Source organism: Cinclus cinclus, chromosome 6 (assembly GCF_963662255.1).
Source record: "Cinclus cinclus chromosome 6, bCinCin1.1, whole genome shotgun sequence".
NCBI lineage: Eukaryota > Metazoa > Chordata > Aves > Passeriformes > Cinclidae > Cinclus > Cinclus cinclus.
In genome coordinates, this window is record NC_085051.1 from 47,141,856 (window position 1) to 47,159,190 (window position 17,335).

Below are 17,335 nucleotides of genomic sequence, written 5' to 3' on the forward strand. Positions count from 1 at the left end.
GTTGGAGTCTCTTTGCAGATAAATGTCACAGTTTGAGTTGAAGGCTGAAATGTACTTCCTGCCTCCAATCGGTGGCGTTGGTCCCCAGTGTCATCTGTGTAGATTTGTGAAGTGAGCCACAGCTACAGGTCAAAATGACATAAGGACACCATTCTGACAAGCAGCTCATGGTGGTGCTTTTCTGTTGGTAGGTTACCTTGCTGAACAAATGGCTTTGCAATGAACAAGACTGTGGTAGCCTCTCTCCTAAGTGGTGGGAAGGTATTCCAAGCCTCTTCTTGAGGGACTATCAAACTACTGGACAGTTAAATTACACCCACCAGAATATCACTTTGGGGGTTTTGAAAATATTTTGCAAATGCTGGCCCTATCTTTCCATGCTCTGTAGCCTAGCACCAGATATAAATGGTCATCGTAACTCACATGAAACAGGAATGCAATTTCCCAGCTCTGTATTTCACTGCCTTGAGAGCACAATGGGCTATTTTGTGATTGAAAAGTCTCATTTTATTTCCTTCCTTCCTTCCTTCCTTCCTTCCTTCCTTCCTTCCTCCCTCCCTCCCTCCCTCCCTCCCTCCCTCTGCTCCAGGTACCAAACATACAGTTTGACAGAGCGAAAATGATGGAAAATGAGCGCCAGGAGTGATAGCCCCATGTTAGTAGTTTGTATTTGTTTGCCTTGTCCCCATTTGTGCCCACTTTCTAGGCTGTGATCAGAAGGGCAGAATGCATTCTGCCTTTTGGCAGGAGGTGAGAGGAGCTGTCCCCTCCAGGCTGACTGGCAGACAGAGTAAGAGGAGGGCAGGAACTGCTCAGATGGAGGAAACTGCAGAGGGAGGCAAGGATGGATAGCAAGAGCAAAACTGCTCTTTCCCTGATACACTGCAGCCCAGGAAAGGCATGTTTGTTTCAGACTGCTCATCTTGGTGCATGTTCAATTAGGCAGATGTACTCGGAGACAGATTGGGTTTTCTGTGAAAGCGGGCTTTGTGTGCATCCTCATAAGCTCTCATGTGACATCAAAGTCTTCTTTGCCACCTTGGTTTGCTGATACCTGATCCGTGCTTTCCTTGCTGTGCCAGGTCAGCCACATGGATAGTAAGACCCTGTACTAAAGAAGCTACTTCATTGCTTGATTGCAGATAACATTAACAAGGGGGAAATCAGAATTGGATGGTAATGAATCTGCTAATTTCTCATCAATACAGATGAGAGACATATTGCTTTACCAAAGAAATTGGTTTTCTCTGCTGATTGACTGCAGCCTGATTGTAAGATTTTGCATTAATGTGTTGTTAGATATTTAGATATGAAGCTGTAAGAATAATTCAAATGAATTCAAATTGATCAGACTTTCATGTGCTTTTATTTGTACGTTATCTTCCTGCCCTACAGCTTTAGTTTGAAAGCTTTGGAAACAGGCAGACAGATGTCAGCAAACCAGAAATTGTGACAGATGAATAGCAACTCCCAAAATTATCTGTGTTTTTCTAACAGGCATCCATGTGCATGCACTGACATAAATAATCCTCTTAGATACAGTTTCCTTTCAGAAATGCACTCACTAATTTAATCTCTATTTTAGGGTACTCGATATTGGGCTGGTGGCTCCCCACTGCATTCCACAAATAGTGGAATGATCTTTTGGGTTCTCCCTACCTGATTGCTTCCTGCCAATACTGCTTGAATTAAATGCTGTTCATCAAGGAGTTACTGCAACCTGTTTGGAGAAAGTATCTGATGCTCCAGGCAGCTCAAGGAACTGGAGGGATCATGAACCACAGACTGGATCTGAAGCACAAGTCAATCAAGATGTGCAAAAAGATTGAGCTTGGGAGCACAAAGACACTTTTTCAAGCTGGAGGGGGAAAACAAAAATTGCTCATTTATGATTGCAAACATTTGCTATTAATGAGGTTAAAAGTCTGATAGGTCAAATGCCATGTAAAAGACTTCTTCTGAGAGAGTAGAAGATAATAAAAGAGAAGCAATAGCCTTTTTGTGCCATTACTTAGGCTTTTCTAGTCAAGAATCAGGAGCATGGGTGAGTGTTTTGCCTAAAATTGACCTTTCCTATGCTGAATTTTAATTTTTTTTTTCAGGCAGATGTTGCGTGTGCAGGTTTTCATGTTTGCATGTTCTGTTCAAATCAGGCAAATTACAAAAATAGTATTTTGAGTCCACATTCTTTGAGGAGAAACTGGAGGAGTACACTAATAAGCAGGAGTCTGAGCTCTGCCACAGCAAAAGGATGGGCTCCAGATGTTCTGCAAAATCAAGCATGTGTGTTTGGTAGAGGTCTGTGGTAAGAAATGGACATTCTTATTTGCTGAAGTTAGCAAAGCTGAAATTAATCAACTGCAGCAAAATAACTGGTAGTGTACAGGGAAGATCTGAGCTTAGTGGAAAGGGATAGAGTGAAATGTTGATTTTTTTTTTCTCCTACAGAAAAAGAGCCTATTTTGGCATTCATAGTAAAAAGAAATGCTATCAAAGCACTTTCTACAGTTTAGTGCTAATATACTTGGTGTGTTTTCTCAATAGCTTCTAAAATACTAGCGTCTTTCGGCAACCTGGAATGCATGCAGTCTGCATGTGCAAATTCAAGCAATAGTTGTCCTAAATTGCTCTATTAAAAAAATTAGGAAGCTTGTTGAAAGCATTTGTATTGATATCTTTAGCGACAAGAAAACATGATTCACAATTAGTGTTTAATTTGTAATTAGTGTTTAATTAGAAAACACATTCTGCTAAATGAGAGATGGGAATGTCATTTTTCTGCCCAAACTGGTGGTTAGTTGCTTGACAAGATTCTTGCCCATGAATGTCCCATCTCCACTGCAGCCTTCCAATTTCCCTCCTGCTGCAACAACTGGGGAGGCTGCAGCAGGTGAAACAAGGAGCAGAAATTGGTATTTCCCCAGCTGTTCATGGCGATGTTCAAAGGTTCCCTCTACAATAAAGCTAGCTTAGCTTGAATTGCCTGCAATGTCTGCCTAGTGGATATGCAGATAGAGACTTTCCCAAGTGGGATCTCCTAAAAACATATTTAATCACACCAAGGTAAGAATCTGGGTTTTGTTTTGCAAAGCCTTGATTCTTCTGGGCCCTATTATCCTAGAGAACCATGACTTTGACCTCTATGGGACACTCAGCTGGCCACAAACTGAACACAGAAACTTTGGTAGCCCTTGCTTCCCAAAAAGCAGCATATGGTTTGCCTTTGCAGAGGTGTGTGTGCCCCCTTCTTCAGGGGTGGTGGGAGGCATTGTGTGCTGCAGCTCCTTGGAGCCTGGCTTTCCCAGGCTGCTGCCAGTACCCTGCCAGTGACCCCATCTGCAGTCACACAGAGGGACATCTGCCTCATGCCAGGCAATAGGGTATCAAGGACCAGGACATAACTGGTTTGTCCATGATGTGTGTGGCCATAGCACCTCACCTTGGCTGGGGTTTCTCACTGCATATGGCATTTTTGCCGGGAGAGAAAGAGGGGGAGTTGTCCAAAATCCTTCTTCCAAGCCAACACAGGAGCAGGTTTGCCTGCAGAGAAGGTGGGAGTGATGCTGACTTTGCCACCAAGCCAGACACAGCTGGGGACTCTTTACAGGCCAAAAATCCTGTGTCTGCCTGTGGGGATCAGGGAGGGAGAAAAGGTCATCCAAGGACTGGGGCCCTGGCTTTGCAGCCAGAACAGACATTTCCAGAGGCATAAAGCAGAGTGGTGTGATCACCTGTGTCAGCCATACATGATTATTTATCATTAATCCAAGGTTATTGAAAGCATTGGTTTGAACTATCTGCACCTGCTGCTTCCCAAGGGTTCACACAGATATCAGTTATGCAACAGAACACTTCAATAAAAGCAAGCAGTACAGCTGCTGCTTTGTAGGGGCTGTGTCCTCCTGCCTTGGGCTGTGTACCCAGCCAGCCAAGAGGCCCATCACAGCCACCTCCAGGCACGTGTAGCCCTGCCCTGGCCCTGCCACCATCCAGCAGGCAGTGGGATGACATGGGGCACCCGCTCACAAACATTCACCTCATCAATTCTTACAGCTGATACTGTATTTATTTACTATTTACTATTACTTTTACCTGGAATACCATGTGTTCTGGGGGGGGGAGATGATGTTGGACCAAACACTGCTCAGGTTGTTTCCATGTGATGTTGAAATACAGTTCTCTGAATTATTTTCCTAGGATAAAACTTGCACCCAGAGATGAATGGTGGGGAAGAGGCTGAAAAAACCTTGGCTGTGACACCAAAGAAGTTTCTGAGAGGACCAGCTCTCAAAAGCACTGTGTTCCAGCAGTTCGAAGTTTCTTTGCTTCAATTTCCTTTTGGGTAACTCGGGTAGTTTCAAGAAACTGGCGCTTTCTCTAACCTCTGGAATTTAGATAAAATACCTGTCTTTAAGTCTTAACTATTTTCCTCTCATTTTACCCACATGTTACCTTGCTTTTACCTGCAAGGCCCTGCTCCCTTATGACAGGAAGACACAATGTACCATTTTGCCTTGATGATGGGCTCAGGTCAGCTGCAGCATGGTACATTTTCCCCCTCGGACTTGGTGAAGAAAAGCAAGGACACCGTTTGCAGCATCCTTGTTGGCCTGTGGAAACTAAATTTCTGTTCACCTGGGCTCTGGAAACAGGAAATCCCTCAGCCATCACAGCAGCCAAACCAACACCAACCTTGAGACCCAGTGACCTCAAGTATGGGAGATGCTGAAGCCCAAGGTGCTTCTAAGCAACCTCTGCATGCTCTTTCTAAGCTCTTTCTAAGCTTCCTCTGCATGCCCTCCCTCAGGAAGGCTGCTCTTTGCTTAGCGCTTCAGATATTTCAAGGCACCTTCTGAGTGCCTAAATAGGAATTCTTTCAAGATTTTGGCCTTGCTGGCTTAAATCCAAGTTGGGGTATTGCCTGCAATAAGGGCTTATGTTTATGAAAAATTATTTTCCAGTTCTTGACCATGAAAAGTTCTGGCAAGTGTTGCTTTGATTTCAGTGACTAATACAGTGGTATTAGGAAAGAAATCTGCTGTAATGCAGTTTCAGCTGAGCTGAGGTTAGGGGTTGGCTCTGCCAATTTTCCCCCACTGAGCTGGTATAATATTAGTTCAATGATTTTATGGCCTGGAAACTATAGTTTGTCCAACAATAGATAGATCTTTTTTGTTTTAACCTGTGGCAGATTCTGACAAGATAAGACCCAAGTTTGTGTTTAGGCTGAGGTACCCTGAGGGGCAGCTGGGACAGCAGAGGGCAGGATGCTGCTGCAGGGTCCAGGCTGCATTCTCCAGCTGTGACCTCCACTGCACCTGAAGTGTCCTGGGTTACAGAGAAAGCACAGGGATAAAACCTCCCCAGTGGTGGACTTCCTTAGATGCAGGTGTGCTGAGTCCTTAGGAAACATACTGAAGAGGGATTAAAAGGGATCCACTGTGTCCTAAAGCCTCTCCTGTCTGGAGCTGGAGGAGGAGCAGGCACAAGCCTAGCCACAGTGGCTGCTGTTGCAGAGGGGAGGAGAGACCTGTCCTCCACAAAGCTTGGAGCTCATCTTTTCCTCCTAGCTAGGATCAGCTGGGTCTGGCTTTTAACGGCAGAGTGCCTGCCTAAATCACTGGCTGGTAGATTACATTTTTCTGTTTAGAATGAGGTAAACGTGTATTTTATCTAGATAATTAATCTGAGGGATAGAACTAACATGATTATTGTGTTTTCTTTTCTCTCACTCCTGTCAATATGGCCATGTGGCATTTGTACCTCAGAGGCTTTATTAAACTGGTTTATTTGTAAGCAATCAAACCAGGAAAATCATAAGGACAAGGATGATTTTGTTCAGACCGTCACCTTTATCTAGCACTAACAAGCTAGGAAATGACTGCCTTTTATTGTCTTCCTATTTCTGTATACTTGTTTTTATTTTAAAAAAAATACATAAAGCTCTTAAATAAGCAAAGAGGAACAGGCTTGGAAAATTCTGTGGACTCCAAGGTGCTTCTCTGGCTTTCCTCTGCAGGAACAAACACCACCCGTTCTCCCTTTCCCAGGCATGGAACCTGTTTATTAATGTGTCAGGAAGCATGACTCAATCTGCAACTTCGTCAAGGCACAGGCAGGAAATTTAGGTGGTTGCACTACCAACAGTTACTGTTTGATAAATCTTTTCCCCACAGGTTTTAAAAGTTTGATGCCTTACCACTGTCTGCTCCTTTGAAAATAGCGATTAGTAAGATGTTCAAAGTTATCTTGCCATTAGAGCCTGTTTGGGGTGCACTGAGTTATTGGAGAGGAAAATGCTGTATGTTACTGCAGGCTAGAAGCAAAGCAGTAGGAGAGTGTGGCACCTGCAGCTCTAGCAAAAGTCATCCATAGTGGGTACCCACTTGTCCTGCATTCCATGTCTCCAGTGACCATGTAACAGGTCCCTCGTATGTTCCTTCAGTGGGAGCAGGCTCAAGTCTCACCTGGAAAAGGTCTCTGGGTCATTCTTTGTCCTGTCTATGGGCAGCACTGGGGTTGCACCCAGGGACAGCCTGGCTGGACCCTGCCTGCCTCCTGCTTTTCACTTGCCAACTGCCTGGCCTCCACTGCAGCTGCAGCCCTGAGACCTGGCCACTCACATAATCCAGACTCATAGGTTTTTAATAGTGGTTTTCTCCTTGGAATTTTATGGGTTCCAGTGTGTGTTTTCCAAAGGCTGAAGTCCAGGCACAGATCCCAGGTGCCTTGTGGCCAAGAGCCATCTGCACCACTGCAGCAAGCACTGCAATCCAGCAATGATCTACCAGCTGGGAGACTGAAAAACTGCTTTCTTCCATGTTTCAAAAGCTTTAGGATTTGCTCAGCACATTTTTAAGTTTTCCATACAGGTTTAAGTAACAACTGAAGTTATTGTTTAGTGTGGGACTTGAGATGTTTAGAAGTGACCACTCTGCCTGCTCAAAGGTTTTAAATTTCATGATGAGGTAAATTAATTCTGTATTTTAATTTCTGAAGGAGAGGAAGAAAATGATGGTATTGGACACAGCTGGCTGCTTGCCCAGGGTGAGCTAAATGACCTGGCCCAGCACAGACTGGAGAGCTGGCTGGTCATCTCTGCTTTTCATGAGGGCTGCAGCTCTTAAAAATAATAAAATGCAAGAAACTAAAATAATACAATACAATAATCTTGTAAATGAAACCTTTTACAGAGCCTCCTCTTAATCTTCTCTTTCACATATGAACAAGAGCAGCCTCAGCAAAAGGAGTGTTAATCTCCATCACCATCCCAAAGATGGTTTTATGTTACAGTCATTTTACAAAGCTAATAAAACCAGCACACTTTTACTTACCAGTGTTGCATTAAAACAAGTCAGGATAACATAGCTGTTCAGATTTCATTGTTATTGTGTGTAGTTCAGAGATCTTGCATGGATGTCTGCTGTCCTCTTTAGAGGAAATTAGGTTTATATGTCACATGCAAAGGAAAATAACTCCTTTTGGAAATGTCTATGTTTTTTTTATTGGAACTATTCCCCTGAAGGGCTGAAAACCCCAATACAGAAAAATATCACATTGCAGGAGAAAGTGGGACTGACTGTCAGAAGTTAATTCCTCTGTTCATCCAGCTTCTGGTCATTGTTGACACAGGGTTGAGACAGACAAACCCAGAAGTCGAATCATCTCTGAAAAAATAACAGCAATAGTGAGTTAAATAAGTTCAAGGACTCCTTAGTGCACAGAAGAGAATTGTAGAATGTGTTGAAGGTGCTTCAGATCCTGTGTTTTTCAGTATGGAGGAGTGGAAGAAAGAAGTTTAGAAGAATCAGGCCAGAAAACCAGCTGTATCTTGGGCTGTGGTGAAGCAGTGTGAAGGGTACACATCAGCAGAGAACTTCAAGTCTGAATGTGAGTATTAGATGGATCAGGCCATCTGTGTGGAGAAAGCTCCTGACACCTTATATCTGGGAGAGCAAGAGGAAACCTGCAACTCAGGGAGGTGTTGAAGCACTTAGTGGCTGTGTGATGCTCACACCGTGCTTCCACAAGGTGAAAGAAGAAGCTGGCAACAGCAAATCCCTTTGGATGCAGTTCATGGTGATGGAATCACTGGCAGGTTGTGTCTGGGGGTACCCACGCAAGTCCCCAGAGCAGGCATTGAAGCAGCCCTGCCTTGGGATGGAGCTGCAGCACAGTGTCCAACACTCAGGCCTTGCAGGAAGAGGTCCACGGTTCTCAGGAGCCTTCTGGTTTTGCAAGGGCACAAGGGACCACAGTGGGACCGATGTGGGTACCTGGAAATCTCAAGAGGACACTTTTACAGCTGTTTGTGTCTGGATTGAAAATCTCATAACATGGATGCTTGCCAGTCTGGGAACATTTTGGAATCAGTTGTGAAGGCAGCTTCCCTCTGTGATCTACTCATCCTTTTCATGTCTGGCCTAAAGCTGGGAGAAGTCCAAATGCTTAAGTCTAAACTAGAGCGATTCCTGCTTTGCTGTCACCGAGCCTACTGGTTAGTCAGAAAGGTGGAGCAGTTGGTGCTGAGATGTGGGTGTGGTGCCTACAGTGACATGGTCATATACAGTACATGTATTCAGTACATGACATGTCACCTGTGCACAGGGCAGCTCACAGCTGGGCCTGGGGCCAGCACTTTGCCACTTTACCACTGCACCAGCTCTGGAAAAATTACGGGCTCCAGGGCCAAAATATCCATTCAGGCTGACAGTTTTCTTTTTCTTCCACCCCAAAGCCAACAGACAGAAAGACCAAAGCAGCAACTCCCAACCTCAGAGCAGGACTTTGTGCCCTCGCTCTGCATTCCCGTGCTTGCACCACTGACCCTCTGCAAGTCAGACCAGAAGGACAGCTGGCCCAGCTGGCACATCCAGGGCACATGGATGTGCAGAGTTGAAGAGCCCCAGGCTGCCTGCCACTCACTGATCCCTGCCAGGCTGCCATGCTGCCTACAAGGCAGATGGAGCCATTGAGCCCCTTGGCAGGCTCCCACAGGGCTGCATCTTTCACCATCCAGCAGGAGCAAGCTGCCCACTTTGGGCACGGCTATTTGGGACTGGTTGCCTCGTGGCCTCCCTGGAAAAGGTGCAGCACATCTCCACTAGCACGAGTGGTAAATGCTCTGGTCCTGCCCCAGTTTGCCATGCCCTGGTGTCAGGAATCACCCCAGCACATATCCCACTAAGTACTTGCTGGTGGCAGAGCGCAGGGAACAGGTCTACTGCACTAGATTGGAGGAGGAGGAAGGGTGTGGGTGCAGGGTACAGCCATCAGGCTGTGCTCTCAGGGGACTGTAAAATAATGCATTGCACTTATAGCTGGTGACCCACTTCTGACCTTAAGAAGTCGGACCTGGAATGCTAAAGCAAAGAATAAAACTCACCGCCTTAAGCATGAGCTCATTAGTAACTTACTGAGAGTTGCTCAGCCACATCCAGAGCAGAGGGCAGTGACCCTACCATGGCTTTGAAGATACCTAAGTGATTGGCAGCTTGCCTGAAAAACTCAAATTTCCCACATTAACCAATACTCCAGGTCTACCATGTGTCAGGTTCCACCCTCACCCAGCAAAGTCACCTCACCAAATTAACACAGCTGGAGGGGTGGATAAAAGAGTGGACCTTGACATGCCTGTATTGCACAAGAGTTCAGTCAGGCCTTGGGAATCACACTCTGGCTAATGTGGCAGCATTATCCCTAGAAGGTCAGAGGTCTGAATGTGAATGAGCAGTTGTGACTGTGACTTAACCCTTCCCAGAGTATTTTAAGCTATTTTAAACAACTTTCAGTTCTGGGCTGCTGGAGTTTTCATATGAAAAGGACCCTAAAACAATTCCAACTCTCCAGGAATGTGTCTAAGATAAACACTGTGAGGCTCATTGCCCATGTTGTTCGAGAAAACAGAAAATTTTCTCATTTATGGAGTCCAACTAAAGTGAACAACTATCAGCATTACTGCACCATGGAGGCTTCTGCTTATCTTCTCTGGACTGGTGGCTGTCTCTGCTTAACATCAGGCATCACAAGTCCTGGCCTCAGAGTCCTCAAATGGAGGCATCTGGAATTGAAGCTGATTTTTAAAAGCTGTAGTTTAAGCTATATCAACCTCTCTGCTCCAGGTTTCTTACCTGTTGAAAATAAGTGTGGCACCAACACATTAATGATGTGGTGCTCTTGCATTGGAATAATACAATGATTCAGAAAGTTCAGAAAAATGGCATTTTAAATTTTGTGTTGTTCCTTTTGGGGGAGGAACTGAGAATGGAATTTGGCATTTCTCTGCCATATCCCCCTGCTTTGCCAGTATACCCAGTGCCTTTCTTCCCACAGCACCAGTGAGTCCAAACCTAAGAACAGAGGATTCTCAATTTCTCTGCCCAGGAGTTCCCTTTCCTGGCTGATCCTCTAAAGACCTCCTGCCTGACCTTGCTTTTCTTCTGTGAGAACCAAAGCTCCTTTCTGCCTTGAGCTCTGGGGTTTGCCTCCTTAATGCTTCAGGAGGGGGAGGTGGAACGGGTTAGGGCATGTCCCCAGAGATGAGAGCTGAGAAATGGTCTCAATTACAGAAATTCAGGTGTTGTCAGCAGCTACTGCACTGATGAAACCACCCAGCAGTGTGCAGTATGAACAGCCTGTCCTTCTGAACCCTTTTGCAAAGTCAGAGGCAGCTGCATTTCTTATATCTGGATGAGGATGTAAAAGAGGGATGTGAGTTTTAAGGATCTCTTGAGTCCCACAGACCTGTTAAAACTCTTTAGATTATTTTATAATATTATTGTCAATATATACATGCATCCTGCTAATATCTCCACCAGCATGGACTTTTCTCTGCCTTTCTATTACGAATGAGTGCATGTCCAAATGCATAACTCATCTTCTGTGCCAGAAAGAAGATTATTCTAATGCTTTTTTCTACAATGTTAGTAGTTTGATTTGGGAGTCCTGAATGTCACAAACCCCCACCCCCCCCAAAAAAAAAAACAAAACCAAAAAAGTTCTGCATTTACAGGAACCATGTCGCATTTCCAAAAAAGTGCTAAGCCCATTTTGAAAGCTATGAACCTCTTTTTTTGAGAATCTCTTGATTTCCTTTCTCACTTGAATTCCCACGTTCCTTGGACTGGGTTTGAACCCATCTGTTTGGATCCTCTGACTGCAGCACACACACATATACCAAATTCTCCTGGGATCAATGTTAAAATGTTCTTGCTCCAATAGATGAGATATCAAAGTATTGACTGGAGGCATGAGTGAATTGCACTGTTATTTCATGCACCTCATTACCCTGCTCAATCAGAGTGCTCTCATTCCACTGGGAAGTGTTGCTGTAATTAAGATCCTGGAGCTTTTTGAGAAAAAGGACTAGAGACAAAATAAATTAAAGGAGAACTGCTCTCACCTTCTGTAGAAGCTGTAGTTGCATTTGAATTTTCTGCCAAGCCAGAAGATTGGTGTTTGACACATGTCACTGGTTGCTTGGAAGCAAATTATGGATCCAGACCCATGAGTAAGTGCCAGCTTCAGGAGGAAACTACAGCATGCAACAGCTGAGGCCTTGAAGCAATGTCTCAAAGACAGACTATTTTGAGCACTGGTATTTTTTTTCATTTTCTAAAGATGCTCTGCCTCCAGTGTGTTGCATTCTGATGCACAGTGCGTATGGAAAGAGGGTTCACTTACATTAGGGAAAGAATCTCTGGGCAGTCATTGGGAACATCCATTTTTCAGTGCAGAGTGTGCAAAGGGAAGGAAGGTCAGCTACAAATGATTGTGCAGACCAATTAAAAATTAAAAAACAGTCCATATTGCAGAAGCTTTGTGGTTGAAGTAGGGAGACTGCAGATGCAAGCTGAATTACATGCCTCCAGCATGGTCTTCCAGTCTGCAAAAGGCATTACATGTGGAAAGTACATCTGAACCAGCAGAAACTGGCAGAGATAAAATTGATAACTAATGCCATGTATCCTCTCAGTGAGATCCCTCACTATCCCACAGCACCTGGCGTATATGAGTTTCTTCCTGGCATCCCAAACTGCTCCATTTTTTTTAACCTGGATATAGCTTAAGTAACTAAACACAAAAATACTCAATAGTCAGAACAGGGAAAAGCACTTTGTATCTTCTTCCTCCTAAGCCTTTTCCTATAACCTTTGTTCATTTACTTGATATTGTATTAGTGATCAATTAGATAAACCCTAACCCAGATTTCTCAATAATCAGTGTTTGCATGGTACAGCGAGCAGCTGGAGATGAGGAGGGAAAAAACTGCTTTCTCTTCTGTATCAACAAGGAATATTCAGCATTAAAAAGCAGATCTTGAGATCTGTCCACACAGGGCTGGTATAAGGGTCACACCCTGGCAGGTTCATCACCCAGCTTGCAGCACTGGCCTGTAATTGATAATCTCCTGATACTATTACAGGCAGTGCCATTATGACTGTCAACTTTAATTAAGCACATTCCTGTTTGCTGTTTCCTTCTAAACATCACTCCAGGGCCACAGCTAATTCAGTGTGCAGCCAAGCTTCAGCAGGAGGGGTTTTGCCCTGCATCCATCAGCCACAGGTGAGGTTAGCCATGGTGTGCCTGTGGTGAAAAGACTCTTTGCAGTGCAGGAGGGAACTCTGGACACAGTGGATCATCCACTTTCTGCCTTTCTCCAGACTCTCAGCTGCTGGCAATGCTGCTCTAGGGCTCTCAGCTCTCTCAGAGGCTCAGAAGCAGAGCCCCCTCTCCTCCTCCAGGCAGGGGGAAGCCATGCAAAGGTGTACAGGGCCACCACAAAGCCCCTTCACAAAAATCCTTCAACAAAGTCATCAGCATTTGGTGGTTTTTAGCCTTGGCCTTCAGTATATTCTACAAACATGAATTAAGCATTAGGACACCTTTTGCAAGGACACTGAGCACTGATACAGCCCCGTGTTTTATTCATTATGAAGGACTGAATCCTATTACATAAAAAATTCAATATTAAACTGTATTAAATGGACACGGAGGGGATATATGTCTGTATATCAAGATATCCATTTATTCATAGGCTCAGTAGGGTCTTAGATGTATGTAAAAATAAGGGAAATTAAGTTACTCATCCAGTCTCATAGAGTAAATTGGTAGCTGAGTCAGGAGAGGTGCTTAGGAGAGGTTATTATTTGCTCTTGGTGACATGGGGAAGCTTAGACCCTATGTCCAAGAGTCAGTTTATATTTGCAAACTATAACAGTCTTTCCCGAGGTGCCATTTTTTTAACACTTTGAGAATACCATTGTTCAGCTGCTGAGAAAAAAAAATATAGCTTCTATTCTTCCATGCAGTTTTGTTTCAAATTTATCAAATTACTTTTTCTGCTCTTCTTAGTATGTGAGCCTCACTGACCCTTCCTAAGTGAGTTTGATCATGCTCAAATGGACACCCAACCCTTGTCACATTAAGAGCACAGCTGGAAGGACATCTAGGGGTGCAGAGTTTGGGCTCTCTGGGCACCTTCTCCCCTCACCTCTTGCTGCCAGGAGCAGGAGCCAAGTCAGGCTCTTACAGAGCTGGGACACTTCATCTCCCAATCCCAGGTAGAGTGTGGATGTGCTGGACTGCCCAGAGAAACCCTGTGTTTTGTGCACATCTGACTCATACTCTCAGAGTGGGTTAAGAACTCTTTCAAAAGCATCATGGAGTCAAAGACACCACACTACTTAAAAATTTACATCCCCCATCCTAAATACTGACCACTGCCCTTCCTTATCCAGAATGTGACTTGTTTTTATTTGTGCCATAAAGCTCCTCCATCTCTGATTCCTTCCAAAGCCACACTAGGAAATTTGCCCTCAGCATTAGTCTAATAAAACCTGTTTTCTAGAGCAACATGCTCTGATTTGAAGATTGTTAATCTTTAGTGTCTCTATCATCCCTTAGCCAGCTCTTCCTAAACTGCATCCTGGCAGTGATCTTATCTTGCTTGAACACTGAAGTGGGTTGTTTGTGGAAAATTTCCAGGGGGTAGATGAAGGTCATCACTTAATTATACTCCATAATTAAAGCAGTTACACAGTTACTGCTTTAAGGCTGGTAAACAAGTCCATTACAAATGGGGCTAATGGCTTCAACAAAGTTTCACACATCTGTGAGAGGAATGGCAGGGATAACATGGACTTTATGAGCTGGACAGGCAGTGTGCTCTTCTCTTCATTGAGATCAGGCCTGGATTGGCCTCTGAAGGACCAAGTACTGTGTAAGTCTAAAAGCTATTAAACTGTGCATTGACTTCTCCTTGTCCCTTGTGGTGTTCCGGTCATTCCACCTGTGGAAACTGGACAACATCATTCAGGGGAAATACTCTGCTGAAAAACTTGATCCAGAGACACTGAGGCTAATAACAAAAGAGAAAGTGTGTAAAGGACCCTGCAATGCAATCTCAAAATTGGCAATTTAATGTCCTGTCCCTAGGGCAGCAGAAGCAGGATATGGGATTTTGTCCTCCAAAGGCATCTCTAAGAGGGGAAGGTGTAATTGCAGCCCAGAAGTTTGAGGTTCCCCTTGTTTAGCCCACTTTTTAAAATGCCACTTATATTTTCCCAATGGAGTGACTGCAGACTGGTGGATCTGGATGTAGAAATAGGATCATTTGAGGCCCAGTATGGATAGAAACCTACTTCTGTTCCCTTAGCCATGAGACAAGGACTGGGGTACAAAGTCTTTATTTCAGGGAGCTTGTGCAGATTACCCTGCTGTGTAGAAGTGCAAGGGCCTGCCTGTACTGTTGTACTACAACACTGATGTGCAATAAGTTTTTCTATTTAAGAAAATGCCCCAGAGACATGGAGGCTTTACAGAAATTAGAAAGGACAAATTCAGAATAAGAAATTTAAAATATTGCTTGACTTTTCCATTGTATATAATTTGTAGCAAGAGCTCATTTTGTGTTGCTCAAAAAATAGTTACCTGCAGTGCAGGGATCAGCACACCAACATAATCTCGAAGATTAAAGGACTATTTGTTTTATAGTTCTGTATTTGTAGTTGTGATATTGTGGCTTGAGTGAAGCATCCAGGCAACAAGCCAGTCTTCATGATTAACAATATAATAACAACTGGCTAAACAAATATTTCACACACACAGATCTAATGAGGTTGGTGCTAGGGAAAATGAGTATTAAAAAGTTAATTAGGATATACGTTTTAAAAAGCATTATTCCTTAATGTTGCTGGTATATCACCTGCAACACCCAGCATGGCTCAGGAAATGCTGTAGCCAGATATAGACACAGAACATCTGCTGAAGAACAAAGTGTGAGTGTCCTCCTCAGAGCAGTGACACTGCACCAGAGGGAGATGTGAGGCCACAGCAGCAGCCCTGGCTGTATCCTCACATGCAGTATATCTTGCATAAGAGTGTGGAGGTCAATGCAGAACTTCATAGGAGCCTGGAGCAGCTCTGGTCATTCAGACTTCTCAGGGTCAAGCAACTTTAATTGTAGGTAGCCCTATTCTAACCCTTCCTCTGAAAGGCATGTGGAGAAACACTGTTTGTCTTCCAGAGTATGGTTCTGGTACTGGACCACCTCTAACCCTGCCAGCTATACATACCTGCATGATAGTCAGGAGACACAAGTACTGCCAGGCACCAGCATGTCTGAAACATCAGCAGATGTTTCCTCTCTGCTCTCTTGTCATGTGGGAAGGAGCTGCACAGCAACATTATGCAAAGCCCTTGTTGTAATAGGCTTTGATTGTGCTACATAATGTTTGATCAGAGAAGGGTTGGGACAGTGCATCAAACTACTTACTCATCAAGGTGATTTTTGCCTTAGTTTCTCCAACTTATTTTGTGTTTGCTTGACTTGTATGTGTATGGTGTCTACTGAATTTGAAAGGCTTGCTGGGCAAACATGCCCTAATAGAGCCTGTACAAAATGCAGTAAGTGGATTAAATCAAGTTACTTTGCTTTTGTAAACCAATAAAGTTCATTGCTCTCCCCAATTAATTTCACAGGTACTCATAAAGCAAAAGATTTAATTAGACAGTCCTTTATGTTAGTTGATATTTACTGTATGTGCAATAAAAAAAATAATGAACTGAAAAGATCCTGCCCGGAGTACTTGATTAGAAACAAAGCAAAAGCGAAATTACTATGCTGTATTTATTAGTGGTTTAATAATTAAATGAGTCTATAACAACTCTGCACCTGAGCCATGGAACCACAAAGCTCTTAACATGTTCTTAATGTTTAAACTTTGCTACAAAGGGAATGGTTGGGATGCAAGTTTTAGCAGCTGTTTCAGCATTTATTTGGATGAACAAAAGCTTTTTGGTGCAGTTCTTGAATGTCTGATTCAGAAAGGTTGCCTACACACCTGCCCAGCTCTCTGCTTTTTCCCCAAGAAGTGCATCCCAACTTGTGACCAGAGGCACAGGCTCTTGATAAGAGCATTCATGCAGGTCTTCTAATGAGAAGCATTGTTGGTTTTGTAGCAGCATTTTAAATCAGAGAGACTTTTCTCAGATCATTAGCTATGAATGCTAAGGTAAGTTAGAAACCCCAGTCAAATGTGAATTTTGTGAATTCTCTACCAAATGGCTTCAAAATCCTGGTGAGAAAAGCTTGGAGACAGTGTGTGCCCAGAGCTGATGGTTGCCTCTCCACACCTGCTCCTCACCCAAGGGAACTGCTGGTGTGCCTCTGCCCAGAAATCACAGCAGCTCTTACAGGGACCCTGATGTTGTGGGTCCCAGAGGAAAGTGGGTTTGCTGTACCCACATGCTTAAATTGCTCTTGTTGCCTTCCACAGTAAGGCAGCTGTAGCCTGAAGAAGTGTTAGAAGCCAAACAGGAAGGTCAAGCTCAGGTCTTGGCTTCCTGCTCATATGATTAGAAAAAATAATCCTTTTTGCTGGTCAGCCGGTGACCTTGAGGCATTTTAGGATCTGGAGGAATGACTTGTCAAACCCCTACTTCTTCCCACAGTGATATTCCCTGGACATCTGTTCAGCTATACTCATACCTGCTGCTGTGTGTTAAAAGAGCAGCAGACCCCTCTATCTCATCTCCTTGCTCTTACATCTAAAATCCAGCTCCTGCTCCCTTTTCAATACAAATGTCATACGTCAAGTCTTTCTGTCTCTGCAGGAGCTTCTCTGAATTTGTGCTGCACCCCCATTCCTACTCATAGGCACTCCACCTCCCAGGTTCCAGGTTGCTGATGGTGTCCTGGAGAGCCCATTTATGAAAAACTAGTTCTATAAATGCCATACTTGGCACAAAGGCAGATCAAGCCACCTCTTCTTGTCTCCTTCCTCTCCACCCTGCCCACCACTCACATGCCATCAGTTCTCAGGTGCCTCAA